General features: G+C 46.0%; 1 protein-coding gene across 1 annotated transcript in view; it reads right to left on the bottom strand.

The window, feature by feature from the left end:
- The window catches only part of akna (AT-hook transcription factor), a 201,889-nt gene extending 188,178 nt beyond the window's left edge, over positions 1-13,711 (bottom strand). Inside the window, exon 1 of the mRNA XM_078226612.1 lies at positions 13,623-13,711. The gene's annotated coding sequence lies outside the window, so the exon portion shown is untranslated. The remainder of the gene's footprint in view (positions 1-13,622) is intronic.
- Between the last annotated feature and the right edge of the window lie 1,590 nt (positions 13,712-15,301).

The following is a 15,301-nucleotide window of genomic DNA, read 5'->3' as shown; positions in this document are numbered from 1 at the left end:
GGTTATGGAGGGATAGGGCCTGGGTGGGATTGTTGTCAGCGCAGGCTCGATGGGCTGAATGGCCTCCTTCTGCACTGCAGGGATTCTATGATTACTGTAGCTTTTGGCAATTGGGGAATATTGAAGGTCACAATGTTTAGTTAAACGCGACTGTTGAGCTGGCCTTTCCCAACCTGTCATGTACATATGTTCATATAATTAACAATTCTAATTTCTGTGAGTTGAATTCAAACAGAAAAGCGGCTTTTAAAAAAAATTCTTCCAGCTCTAGTCAGAGCCGCATATTTCAATGTTTGATTTTACAGATGTTCCAAAACAGGTTGCCCCTGGCAACTATTTGGTCACTAAGATCATGAAAAAAATACCTAATGCTGAATAAAGCTTTAATTAAAATAAATGTTGGAATTTCTTCATCTATTGCGTGTCAACTGAAACCTTCATTGAATTGAGTGTCTGCAAGATTACAAAACATTGAGGGGTTTTTCCAGAATTTGTTCCTCTTTTGCGTTGCAAATTAATAATCTTGGGCCAAGAAAATCAAGAGAGAAGCAAAAAGAAAACAGTGAAGAGGACATCGAAGTAAATTTTCATACAGCTGATGGGGCAGGAGAGGGCAGGATAGGAAGTTCGAACAATTACAAAAATAAAAGACTTTGTAGCAGCAGATGTAATCCGGCATTCAATGGCAAAATCATTGCGTTTCACATTCTTTCCTGCACAAACATGTTTATGTCTTACAGGATATTGCACCATTTAAACGCCTCAGAGTTTCCGGAGGGCTATTTAAAAAGGAAACATATTTGACTTGATTCCAGTGACTGAGTTTGTGACATCATTTGGAATGTAACATGTCTAACACTGCAGCAGAAGCAATTGAAATATGTTCTGATGGGTGATTTTTACATCATGCTTTGACTCAAACTAAACGCCAACACACATCTGTTTTGGTAGACTCCAGAGGGATTGCATAGATCTTTTTTGGCTCCATACTTTCCTACGCTCTGTGTTAAATATCACCCATTAATAGATTGAGATGAGGGAACTAAAAATGTGGTTAGCACTGCTGCCTCACAGTGCCTGGAACCCAGGTTCGATTTCCGGCTTGGGTCACAGTCAGTGTGGGGTTTGCACGTTCTCCCCATGCCTGCGTGGGTTTCCTCCGGGTGCTCCGGTTTTCTCCCACAGTCCGAAAGATGTGCTGGTTAGATGCATTGGCCATGCTAAATTCGTCCTCAGTGTACCCGAACAGGCTCCAGAGTGTGGCAACTAGGGGATTTTCATAGTAACTTCATTGTAGTGTTAATGTAAGCCTACTTGTGACACTGATAAATGAACTAAAACATTCTACATTTCTTTTTACTGAATGCTGGAACAAGTAGGTGATTACTTTAGCATGCACCAGTTGATGAGAAATGGGGCGAGGTTCAGGGGATCGACCATGCAAAGGTCCATTAACCTCAGGTGGGATTTTCTGTTTTTGGCACGGCCGGAAAATCCCGCCCTGTATGGTTTTGAAGAAGCAGTTAGATATAGCTCTTGGGGTGAAGGGGATCAAAGGGTATAGGGCAATGGTGGAATCAGGCTATTGAACTGGATGATCAACCATGACCATAAAGAATGCTGGAGCAGGCTCAATGGGCTGAATGGCCTCCTGCTGCCCCTATTTCCTATGCTAATAGTCAAGGAAAATGTCTAATTTGGGAAGCTATCACAAACCTGTAAATTACAATGGGTGGGAGTTTCTCTTAAGTTGCAGAGGTTTATGTTGTAAGCTCAATTCACCTGAAATCAGCTAAAACAACGCAAAACAACAAAATCGCGGACTCTCAAGCTCCCATTCATGTTTAACACAAGTCAACTTTCCATCTCATACGCTAGTTTGAAAAACATCGTGCTAGAAGCTGTCCCCGTCCTCAGATCAATTGGGGAATGACCCAAATTTGGGCCTTTTGCAGGTCTTTAAGGAGGCTTTTAAAATTAAACCTTTATTCATGCTGGAAAATTAATAGTCAAATGTGCCAGAAGGTTTTGATTTATAAAAAATGTAATAATATACAGAGTGTTGTGCGCCAGCATGGTTTTGTTTAAATCATTTCAGCTGTGGAAAATCGGGTTACATTTGGGTAGTAGACACGACAGACGGGTTAAAAAAAACTGTCCGGAATTCTCCGGCCATTCCCACCCCGCCACCGCTGCAAGCGAGGTCGGGAGAATTTGGCGCTCAGCCAAACCTCTGTTCACTGCAGCGGTACCAGAAAATCCCGCTGGCGTGAATGGCCAGAGAATTCCCCCTGCTCACTTTGCGATGAATCTACTTTCCCTTCTATTCATCAAAATGCAATCAAAGTTAACACTTAAATAGATCGAGGAATACTTTTTAAAAAGCAGAACTTAACAAAAAAAAATCACATTTCGAAGATGCGAAGCAATTATGTTGGTTTAGGACAGATTTTACCTTTGGTAATATGCCAATCAATTTGAGTGGAAACACAAGAAAATGAACTTTTTGAGCAAGTTACCTGAAGGAGCGGCACGGTGACACAGTGGTTAGCACTGCTGCCTCACAGCACCAGGGACCCGGGTTTGATTCCCAGCTTGGGTCACTGCCTGTGTGGAGTCTGCACATTCTCCCCGTGTCTGCGTGTGTTTCCTCTGGGGGCTCCGGTTTCCTCTCACAGTCCAAAGATGTGCAGGTTAGGTTGAATGGCCATGCTAAATTGCCCCTTAGTGTTAGGAGGGTGTCAGGGGGATTAGTAGGGTAAATATGTGGGGTTACAGGGATAGGCCCTGGGTGGGATTGTTGTTGATGGACCAAATAGCCTCCTTCTTCACTGTAGGAATTCTATGAGTAGGATTCTCTGAAACAGTCCTTTACTGCTCCATAAAAGTATCACTCTGGATATATGAATCAATGGCTGAAACTTTCTGGCTCTTCCCGCCAGTGGGATCTTCCAGTCGCACTGATGGCAACACCTCATGGAGGGTGCAAGCCACAATAAAAGGGGTTTACATCAGCTGGACCAGAAGAGCCCACCGCCAGTTGTTGGTGGGCTGCAAAGCTCGCCACAGGGTCGGGTTGAAAATCCCGTCTGCTGGAGAGATAAGCAAGCCAGAAATAGGAGATAAATACTCAATTATAATATTTGGTTTGTGACAGGGAACATCATGCAAAACAAAAACAGAAAATGTTGGAAAATCTCAGCAGAACTAACAACATCTATGGAGAGAGAGCAGAGCGAACTGGCTGAATTCTCCAACCTCGCCCACAACTGGGATTCTCCAGTCCTGCTGCAGTGAACGGAGATTTGACTGAGCATCAAATGCTCCAATCTCGTCGGCAGCAATGGCGGGGTGTGAATGGCCGGAAAATTCTGGCCAACGTTTCAGGTCTGGATGACTCTTCGCCAGAGCTGGAACCTAATGCGAAAACCGCCTTCAGTGCATTAAATACATTGGGCTGGATTTTCCAGCCTTTCCTGCCAATGGGATCTTCCGGTCCCGCCGAAGGTGACACCCCAGTGGCAGGTTCTCAGACAGCATTTAGGCGAGCCACACAAAAGGCATTATTAGCAGGACTGAAAAACATACCACAGGTGGGAGGTGGAATCCCACCTATTGTCCACAGTTAATATTTGGACAACGTACATAGAATTACAGAGAGTCTACAGAACAGACACAGGCCATTCAGCCCATTGTTCTATAGTGGTGTTTATTCCTCCACACAAGGCTGCCTACTTTGTCTAATAATAACAACATATCCTTTTATTCCTCTTCTCCTATAAGTATTTATCTAACTTTCTCTTAAATATGCCAATACTATTCTCCTCAACAACTCCCTGGGGGAGCAAGTTCCAAACTCTTACCACTCCTGGGAAGTGTAGTTTCTCTTGATTCCTTATTGGACTTATTAGTGTTTATCTTATTTTTATGGTCCTTAATTTTCATTCCCCCACAAGTGGAAACTTGTCCTCCACGTCAACTTAGAAAACTCCCTCATCATTTTAAAGGCATCTACCAGGTCAGCTCTGCCTTCCCCTTGTCAGAGAGTGCATTCTTTCAGTTAGTTCTCTGGTCTGATATGCAGATGCCCATCATTGTTTTAGAATGTGCCAAACCATGCTTGTGAGAAATCTGTATGGATAGAGAGGGAAATCGCAACTTCACCTGCAAGGTGGGAGACACAATTAGACAAATGGAAAATGAAACTGGAGAATGAGTGACCGATAGTCCAAAGATGTGTAGGTTAGCTGAATCGGCCTTGCTAAATTGCCCCTTAGTGTCAGGGGGACGAGCTAGGGTAAATGTATGGGGATAGGGCCTGAGTGGGATTGTGGTCGGTGCAGACTCGATGGGCCGAATGGCCTCCTTCTGCACTGTTGAATTCTATGATTCTATGGATACAATCTGTCTGTTTGTTGCTGTGCAGAGTAGGTTAAAATGACTCAAACCTTGCGACATATAAAGCAGATCATTGGATCCATCATTGCCAGTGCTTGTTCTAATTAATCCCAATTTTTAAAGTTTATTTGTTAGAGCAACAAGTTGGCTTACATTAACACTGCAATGAAGCTACAGTGAAAATCCTCTAGTCGCCACTCTCCGGCGCCTGTTTGGGTACACTGAGGGAGAATTTATTATGGCCAATGCACCTAACCAGCACGTCTTTCAGACTGTGGGAGGAAACTGGAGCACCCGGAGGAAACCCATGCAGACATGGGGAGAATGTGCAGACTCCACACAGACCGTGACCCAGGACGGGAATTGAACCCGGGTCACACCAGTGCTCTATAAGTAGCTCTGGTATAGTCCCTGTGTACATATGGCAAGTTGAGGTGGCTGTTGCTTTTATCGCGAACAACATTGCGAGAGGATTCTCTTGCTCCATGGAGCCCAGTTCTTGGGTTAAAGTCGTCTGCTGCACTCAGCTCAACAATCCTTTCAATATTCTCCACACATCGGAGGCCGCGCCACAACTACTGGGTTGGATGTCATTTCATTCCTCCCCAAATTTCAAAATGAACTTCGCCGAGGGAGTTCTGGTCTGCTCGTGCAGTCTGAGGCACTGGGATGAAAAAGAATATTGCCCTCTGAGCTGTGTTGGCACACACATAAATTCTGACAGATGAAGTATCAAATCACTGTCTAATAACCCTGGAGGTCAGAAGCCAATAATTCAAATTCTCTCCACACATGAGGATTTCATGTCTCGCTGACTGATCTTCATACACTGAGTTTTTCTTTTGGTGCTGAATGTAGAAAAGATCTGAGATGGAATTTATTGCACTCGGCAGGTTTTTTTTTAAACATAGTCACCAAGAGTAAGCTAAAAGGCACGAGGAGTCACTCTGGGTTTAAAATACCCTCTGCATTTTACCAGTGGAATTCAACCCCCCTCAGCATTTCAGACTGATAATTAACATTGAAACATTCGTTTCTCGGCCTTTTGGCTAAGATCAAGGGTAGTATGGATAGGATGCTGCGCTTGGTTGAGGTCATTAGATTACATTTAAGCTTCATTTGAAGCAATTTTTAAAAGCAGCATCTCGGCCTTTTGGCTAAGATGCAAATGAGATCAAGCCTTGGAGGAGGTGAGTCTGCACCTACTCCAATCAGCTTGGCTCATGTAGATCATGCCCAAGACAGGAGTGGAGGCCCTGTCTTGTCAGCTTAGATCGGAAATGTCTCAACTTGTTGAGACTCTGAATTGGACTTGATTTGATTGAATTGGAAAAGTATTAAAAAAAAAATTAACATTGAAACCAACCAATATGCACTGAATCCGTAGATAGGTTCATGGACGAAAAGAAATTGGTTTAGGTTGGAGGGTCACAGTTTGTTTTTTTTTAACTGGTCGGTGCAACATCGTGGGCCGAAGGGCCTGTTCTGCGCTGTAATGTTCTATGTTCTATGTTTTGTTCTATGAATACATACATTTAAGTAAATCTCCAAAATTATGCTGCTCTCTCCTCTGATACAATCAAATTAAACATATAATATCATAGAATCATAGAATAGAATCATAGAATCCCTATAATGCAGAAGGAGGCCGTTCGGCCCATCAAGCCTGCACCGACCACAATCCCACCGAGGCCTTATTCCTATAACCCCACATATTTATCCTGCTAATCCCCTGACACTAGGGACAATTTAGCATGGCCAATCAACCTAACATCTTTGGACTGTGGGAGGAAACCGGAGCACCCGGAGGAAATCCACGCAGGCACGGGGAGAACATGCAGACTCCGCACAGACAGTGAACAAGCCGGGAATTGAACCCGGGTCCCTGGTGCTGTGAAGCAGCAGCGCTAACCACTACCCCGTCCTACGGTGGAGTACGGCACATCTGTGATATTTGTGGCGGTGAATAAGATAAATTGCAGTTTTGTTCTAAACCTTTGGACACCATTCTGCCCATAGAGATCCATAGGGGAGGTGGTGGTGTAGTGGTATTGTCATTGGACTAGTAATCCTTAATCTGATTTGATTTATTATTGTCACATGTATTTGGATACAGTGAAAAGTATTGTTTCTTGCGCGCTATACAAACAAAGCATACCATACATAGCAAAGGTAAGGAGTGCAGAATGTAGTGTTACAGTCAAAAGCTAGGGTGTAGTGAAAGATCAACTTAATGCGAGGTAGGTCCATTCAAAAATCTGATGGCAGCAGGGAAAAAGCTATTCTTGAGTCGGTTGGTACATGTCTCAGACTTTCATGTCTTTTTCCTGATGGAAGAAGGTGGAAGACAGCATGTCCAGAGTGCATGGGATCCTTAATTATGCTGGCTGCTTTTCCAAGGCAGTGGGAAGTGTAGATAGAGTCAATGGATGGGAGGCTGGTTTGAGTAATGGACTGGGCTTCATTTATGACCCTTTGTAGTTTCTTGCGGTCTTGGGCTGCGCAGGAACCATACCAAGCTGTGATACAACCAGAAAGAATGCTTTCTGTGGTGCATCTATAAAGGTTGGTGAGAGTCATAGCAGACATACCAAATTTCCTTAGTCTTCTGAGAAAGTAGAGGTGTTGGTGGGCTTTCTTAACGATAGTGTCGGTATGGAGGGACCAGGACAGGTTGTTGGTGATCTAAAAACATGAAGCTCTTGACCATTTCAATCCAGTCTAACCAATCTAGAGACCCAGGGTCATTCTCTGGGGACCCGGGTTCGAATCCCACCAAGGCAGATGGTGAAATTTGGATTCAATAAAAATCTGGAATTAGTAGTTGAATGATGACCACGGAACCATTGTCGATGGTCGTAAAACCTATCTTTCACTCATGTCCTTTAGGGAGGAAATCTGCCGGCCTTACCTAGTCTGGTTACATGTGACTCCAGAGTCACAGAAATGTGGTTGACTTTGAAATGGCCTGGCAAGTCAGTCAGTCAAGAGCAACTGGGGATGAGAAATAAAAGCTGGCCCAGCCACGACCCCCACATTCCGTAAAAAAAACTATTTAAGAGTTGCAATTTCAATGGATGACTTCTTCAACATTTGAACAGGATCTAGGAAATGGAGCTGAACCTTTCTGGACCTGGAGAATTGCTTATTTGTCCCCCAACATACTGTGTAAACTGCAGCTATGAAAATATTGGATAAGATTATATAGTAACAGTGATCCCAATTATGGCTCTTTGTTTTAAACACAATGTCAAATTCATCCAGGATAGAATTGTTTTTATAGAATCCGTGCAGTGCAGAAAGAGGCCATTCGGCCCATTGAGTCTGTACCAACCACAATGCCACCCAGGGCCTATTCCCATAACCCCACACATTTATCCTGCTAATCTCCCTGACACTAGGGTCAATTTAGCATGGCCAATCAACCTAACCCGCACATCTTTGGAGTGTGAGAGGAAACCGGAGCATCCGGAGGAAACCCACGCAGACTGGGAGAACATGTAAACTCCCAAGCCTGACTAGAGAGGGGGCTATACTGGACCGAGTTCTGGGAAATGAGCCCGGTCAGGTCGTCAAAGTTTCGGTAGGGGAACATGTGGCAAATAGTGACCACAACTCTGTTAACTTTAGGATAGTAATGGACAAGGATGAGTGCTGTCCTACGGGCAGGGTGCTAATTTGGGGGAAGGCTAACTATAGCCGGATTAGGCAGGAATTGGTGGACGTTGATTGGGAGAGGATGTTCGAGGGTAAGTCTGCGTCTGGCATGTGGGAGTCTTTTAAGGAACAATTGATAAGGCTGCAGGATAGGCATGTGCCTGTAAAAAGGAAAGATAGGAAAGGTAGGATTCGAGAGCCGTGGATAACCAGGGAAATTGAGGATGATCTGATTAAAATAAAAAGGGAGGCGTACGTTAAGTCCAGGCAACAGAAAACAGATGGAGCTCTGGAGGAATACAGAGAGAGTAGGAAAGAACTCAAACGGGGAGTTAGAAGGGCAAAAAGAGGTCACGAGATGTTCTTGGCAGGCAGGATTAAGGAGAATCCTAAGGCATTCTATTCATACGTTAGGAACAAAAGAGTTGTCAGGGAACAAATTGGACCTCTCAGGGACAAAGGAGGGGAATTATGCTTAGAACCCAAGGGAATAGGGGAGATCCTAAATGAATACTTTGCATCGGTATTCACGAAGGAGAGGGGCGTGTTAACCGGGAGTGTCTCGGAGGGAGGTGTTGACCCGTTAGAGAAAATCTCCATTACAAGAGAGGAAGTGTTAGGTTTTTTAGGGAACATTAAAACTGACAAAGCCCCAGGGCCTGATGGCATCTATCCTCGACTGCTCAGGGAGACGAGAGATGAAATTGCTGGGCCTCTGACGGAAATCTTTGTCGCTTCTTTGGACACGGGTGAGGTCCCTGAGGATTGGAGGATAGCGAATGTGGTCCCGTTGTTTAAGAAGGGTAGCAGGGATAACCCAGGAAATTATAGGCCGGTGAGCTTGACGTCCGTGGTAGGGAAGTTGTTGGAGAGGATTCTGAGAGACAGGATGTATGTGCATTTAGAACGGAACAATCTCATTAGTGCAGACAGCATGATTTTGTAAGAGGGAGGTCGTGCCTTACAAATTTGGTGGGGTTTTTTGAGGAAGTGACAAAAAACGGTTGATGAAGGAAGGGCCGTGGATGTCGTCTCCAAATGGATTTCAGTAAGGCATTTGACAAAGTCCCACATGGCAGGTTGGTTAAGAAGGTTAAGGCTCATGGGATACAAGGAGAAGTGGCTAGATGGGTGGAGAACTGGCTTGGCCATAGGAGACAGAGGGTAGTGGTCGAAGGGTCTTTTTCCGGCTGGAGGTCTGTGACCAGTGGTGTTCCGCAGGGCTCTGTACTGGGGCCTCTGCTATTTGTGATATATATAAATGATTTGGAAGAAGGTGTAACTGGTGTAATCAGCAAGTTTGCGGATGACACGAAGATGGCTGGACTTGCGGATAGCGATGAGCATTGTCGGGCAATACAGCAGGATATAGATAGGCTGGAAAATTGGGCGGAGAGGTGGCAGATGGAGTTTAATCCGGATAAATGCGAAGTGATGCATTTTGGAAGAAATAATGTAGGGAGGAGTTATACAATAAATGGCAGAGTCATCAGGAGTATAGAAACACAGAGGGACCTAGGTGTGCAAGTCCACAAATCCTTGAAGGTGGCAACACAGGTGGAGAAGGTGGTGAAGAAGGCATATGGTATGCTTGCCTTTATAGGACGGGGTATAGAGTATAAAAGCTGGAGTCTGATGATGCAGCTGTATAGAACGCTGGTTAGGCCACATTTGGAGTACTGCGTCCAGTTCTGGTCGCCACACAACCAGAAGGACGTGGAGGCGTTAGAGAGAGTGCAGAGAAGGTTTACTGGGATGTTGCCTGGTATGGAGGGTCTTAGCTATGAGGAGAGATTGGGTAAACTGGGGTTGTTCTCCCTGGAAAGACGGAGAATGAGGGAAGATCTAATAGAGGTGTACAAGATTATGAAGGGGATAGATAGGGTGAACGGTGGGAAGCTTTTTCCCAGATCAGAAGTGACGTTCACGAGGGGTCACGGGCTCAAGGTGAGAGGGGCGAAGTATAACTCAGATATTAGAGGGATGTTTTTTACACAGAGGGTGGTGGGGGCCTGGAATGCGCTGCCAAGTAGGGTGGTGGAGGCAGGCACGCTGACATCGTTTAAGACTTACCTGGATAGTCACATGAGCAGCCTGGGAATGGAGGGATACAAACGATTGGTCTAGTTGGACCAAGGAGCGGCACAGGCTTGGAGGGCCGAAGGGCCTGTTTCCTGTGCTGTACTGTTCTTTGTTCTTTATTCCACACAGACAGTGACCCGAGGCCAGAATTGAACCCGGGTCCCTGGCGCTGTGAGGCAGCAGTGCCAACCACTGTGCCCTATGGGTTTTATTGGAATTGATGTGCACAATTGGAAGCTTAAAAGTCATTGGGCCCAATTTTAACTCCCTCAAAATCCTTTCACATGCAGAGTTAAAATTGGGCCCATTATATGGGAGATACAGGCTGAAAAGAACAACAAAGGGAGAGATAAACACTAAGGGGTTGATCCCACGATATGGCTTACTGGGCAATTCCAGGGAGCAATTAAGAGTCAGCCACATTGCTGAGGGTCCGGAGTCACATTTAGGCCAAGAAGAGCAGATTTCCTTCATTAGTGAACCAAATGAATTTTTAATAGTATATTAATGGTAGTTTCATGGTCACCATTACTGAGACTAGCTTTCAATTCCAGATTTTTCTTCGCAAAAACAGAAAATGCTGGAAAATCTTAGCAGGTCTGAAAGCATCTGTGGAGAGAGAATAGAGCCAACGTTTCGAGTCTGGGACCCTGCATTTTCTGTTTCAGATTATGGCATCCGCAGTATTTTGCTTTTAACCAGATTTTTCTTCATTGAATTCAAATTCCACCAGTTTGAACCCATGTTGCCAGGATGTTAGCCTGGTTGTCTGGATTCCTAGTCCAGTGACATTTCCACCATGTCACCATCTCCTCCCAGTCTCAATAACCTTCAGATCCTCCAAGGCTCAGCAGCCTGCATTCCAGGAACACCAACATCCTGTTCACATATCAGCCACGGCCATGGCTGCTGGCCATCCAGTAGCTCATATTTCAAATTTACAAACTCTTCATTCCACCAGCCTCAACCCGCTGATAATCCTTAGGGTCATAAACCAATCTTTTTTGTCACCCCATTCTCTGACTTGGCATTTTTAAAATTCCATCTTTAAAATTACATCAGCGGCACGGTGGCACAGTGGTTAGCACTGCTGCCTCACAGCGCCAGGGACCCGGGTTCAATTCTAGCCTCGGGTCACTGTCTGTGTGGAGTTTGCACGTTCTCCCCGTGTCTGTGTGGGTTTCCTCGAGGTGCTCCGGTTTCCTCCCAAACTCCAAAAATGTCTGGGTTAGGTGGGTTGGCCGTGCTAAATTGCCATTAGTGTCAGGGGACTAACAGGGTAAACATATGGGGTTATGGGGATAGGGCCTGTGTGGGATTATGGTCAGTGCAGACTCGATGGGCCAAATGATCTCCTGCACTGTAGGGATTTTGTGATTCTATCTGTAAATCACTTTCGGACTTTTTCTCCATTGCAATTGAGATATATAAATATCAGATGTTTTTGGAAATAGTCACATTGGCAATGGCAGCCCACCAGTACCACACCCAAGTGGGAATCCAGACAATGTTAGCCTGTTATTCAGCTGCATGGAATCAAGAAATCCATACAGTGCAGAAGGAAGTCATTCGGCCCATCAGGTCTGCATCGACTCCAACAGAGCATCTTACTCAGCCCCACACTCCCACAGCTCCCCCCGCCCCCCCCCCCCCAAATCCATCCCATCCCCCATCCATTTAGCATGGTCAATCTGCCTAAGCCACGCGTCCTGGGACACCAAGAGGCAATTTAGCATGGCCAATCCACCTGCACATCTTTGGACTGTGGGAGGAAACCGAAGCACCCGGAGGAAACCCATACGCAGACACAGGGAGAATGTGCAAACTCCACACGGACAGTAACCCAAGACTGGAATTGAACCCAGGTCCCTGGCGCTGGGAGGCAGCAGGGTTACCCACTGTGCCGACGAGCTGCCCAATCCTATGATATTTGACACTGGACAACAATCAAAAGGGGAAAACTGGGCAGTGGAGCAGAGACCAAATGTACCTACAGCTGGCCGGGGTCAAATCAGCCAACTCTCCTCAGACTAGGAATTGAACCTAGAACTCCCAGTGATTAATGTCCTGGTTCCTTATACCTGAGTGAAACGCAGCTAATGGTAAACTTTGCCCTCTGCTGGCTGTACTTGTCAAGAGAATAGGGACCCAAGCGGGCAATTTTAAATGCCTTCACCTAGCTGGTGTGAATAGTGGTATAGATCACTGAAAGGGTAGACCACAAACCTCGAGCAATGCTCTTGGGTTGCAGGTTCGAATCTCACTATGGTGGATGGTCAAATTTGAATTCAAAACCTGGATCCAAGTCTAGGAATCAATTAGGAGAGAAACAGAGTTAACGTTTCCAGTCCTTTGACTCTTTGTCAGTGATTACCCCGTACTGGCTAAGTATTATTAACATGAAGGCCCTGCCTTCTCAACCTTGCCCTTTGCCTGAGGTGTGGTGGTCCTCGGGTTAAATCACCAGCAGTCAGCCATCCCCCCTCAAAGCGGAGAGCAGCCTACAGTCATCTGGCAACTTTTCCATACGAATGGGTGTTCAGAGTGAGGCCAATGTAGAAACAGATGTTCTGAGTATGAGACAAAGGAGGGCCCAGCATTTTCTGTTTTTGTCTCAGATTCCAGCATCCACAGTAATTTGCTTTTAGCCAATATACAGTGAGATGTTCTGCAGTAGTCTGGTAGAAATACCTCGATTATTTGTTGCATTTGGTATATTGAAAGGACAGGGGAAGTGGGGGTGCATGTATGGTCTGGTTCGCTTATTCGGCTGTTCTCTTGGCTCCCTCCGAACTTTTATTTCAAGATGTACGTGGAATGGTAAAAAAAAACCATCAAGCAGGAATCCAGCCCAGACAGAGGCGGGCGATACCCACAGGCACAGCGCAGAACAAAAACTGAGACTAAAGGATTTCAACAGCCCAGAAAGGGGGGAAAAATCAAAACAGTAAAAAGCTGGGAAATAAGGGTACTCGTCAGAATGTGGGATTTATCCTTCCCTTTCTCCTTGTTTCTGGGAACAGGAAGATAGAGAGAGTGCCCAAAGGAAAGTCCCTTTGTTAGGGGAGTAACTTCAATCGGATGTGCAAGATGTCTGTGTGTGAGAGAGAGCTCTATGTGTGTGTGTGTGTGTATGAGAGAGAGGAATCTGTGAATCTGATTCCCGAGGAATCGTTGCTTAGCTGCCGCTTAAACCCAAACTTTATCAGAGTCGCTAAGGTGACAGGGAAGAAATGTGGCAGCGCCCGCGTCAGTTTCAGGTCAATTTCACAGCAGATTGCCAGTCCCCTCCACGCTGCTGATTCAACATCCACACCCTTGGCTGTAGAAACTCTGCCTCTGATGCTTTGCTGGCTGTGTGTGTGTGGGGGGAGTGTGTTCCCCATTTCAGCGGCTGTTTCTCTCCCCACCCTCCCCTCAGCTCCTGGGAGGACCACTTCAACCCAGAATCAAAGCAAAAGTGATTTCCAATCTAGTTTACTCACCTGGCCAGACAGGTCCGCATCGGGTTGTTGGGGCGTGGAGAGAGACCCGGAGATGTTCACAGCCAGGGGTTGGATTCTCACTTTGTTCCAAAGTAAACAATAAGTTTCCAAGTTGCCGTTCATGATCATAATTTATGCTAATTTATTCTGTAGACGTGTTTTCCATTGGTTGTTGCGGGTACAATTGGGCGGAGCCAGGTTGCTCTTGTTCCAGGACTCCCTCGCCAGGTAAAGTGCAGTATTTCTTACTCTGGGGCAGTCAGCCTCCAGTCCTCAGACTCCTTGCTGTCAAATGGCTTGGCGAGAATGTGAAGGGAAAGCGGGTGGAGATCTTCAATTAAACTCCACGCGGAAATACTGGGACAAGGAAGGGGAAATGAAGCAGTCAGAATCTGTAGATCAGGCCAGTACTGTACATCCTCAGTACTGTACACACAGTACTGCACACCCTCAGTACCGTACATCCTCAGTACTGTACACACAGTACTGCACACCCTCAGTACTGTACATCCTCAATACTGTACACACAGTACTGCACACCCTCAGTACCGTACATCCTCTACTGTACACAGTACTGCACACCCTCAGTACTGTACATCCTCAGTACTGTACACACAGTACTGCACACCCTCAGTACCGTACATCCTCAGTACTGTACACACAGTACTGTACACCCACAGTACCACACACCCTCAGTACTGTACACACAGTACTGCACACCCACAGTACCACACACCCTCAGTATTGTACACCCTCAGTACTGTACACCCTCAGTACTGTATACCCTCAGTACTGAACACCCTCAGTACTGTACAGCCTCAGTACTGTAAACACAGTACTACACACCCTCAGTACCACACACCCTCAGTATTGTACACCCTCAGTATTGTACACCCTCAGTACTGTACACCCTCAGTACCACACACCCTCAGTATTGTACACCCTCAGTATTGTACACCCTCAGTACTGTACACACAATACTGCACACCTCAGTACTGTACACCCTCAGTATTGTACACCCTCAGTACTGTACACCCTCAGTACTGTACACCCTCAGTACTGTACACCCTCAGTACTGCACACCCTCAGTACTGTACACCCTCAGTACTGCACACCCTCAGTACTGTACACCCTCAGTATTATACACCCTCAGTACTGCATACCCTCAATACTGTACACAAAGTACTGCACACCCTCAGTACCGCACACCCTCAGTATCGTATACTCTCAGTACTGTACACACAATACTGCACACCTCAGTACCGCACACCCTCAGTATTGTACAGCCTCAGTTTTGTACACCCTCAGTACTGCACACCATCAGTACTGTACACCCTCAGTACTGTACACCCTCAGTACTGCACACCCTCAGTACTGCACACCATCAGTACTGTACACCCTCAGTACTGTACACCCTCAGTACTGTACACCCTCAGTCCTGCACACCCTCAGTACTGTACACCCTCAGTCCTGCACACCCTCAGTACTGTACACCCTCAGTACTGTACACCCTCAGTCCTGCACACCCTCAGTACTGTACACCCTCAGTACTGCACACCCTCAGTACTGTACACCCTCAGTACTGCACACCCTCAGTACTGTACACCCTCAGTACTGTGCACACAGTACTACACACCCTCAGTACCACTTTCCCTCAGTATTGTACACCCTCAGTACTG

The sequence above is a fragment of the Mustelus asterias genome, chromosome 13 (assembly GCF_964213995.1).
Source record: "Mustelus asterias chromosome 13, sMusAst1.hap1.1, whole genome shotgun sequence".
Classification (NCBI taxonomy): domain Eukaryota; kingdom Metazoa; phylum Chordata; class Chondrichthyes; order Carcharhiniformes; family Triakidae; genus Mustelus; species Mustelus asterias.
The sequence above is the reverse complement of the archived record's forward strand: the minus strand, read 5'-3'. Positions and strand labels throughout refer to the sequence as shown.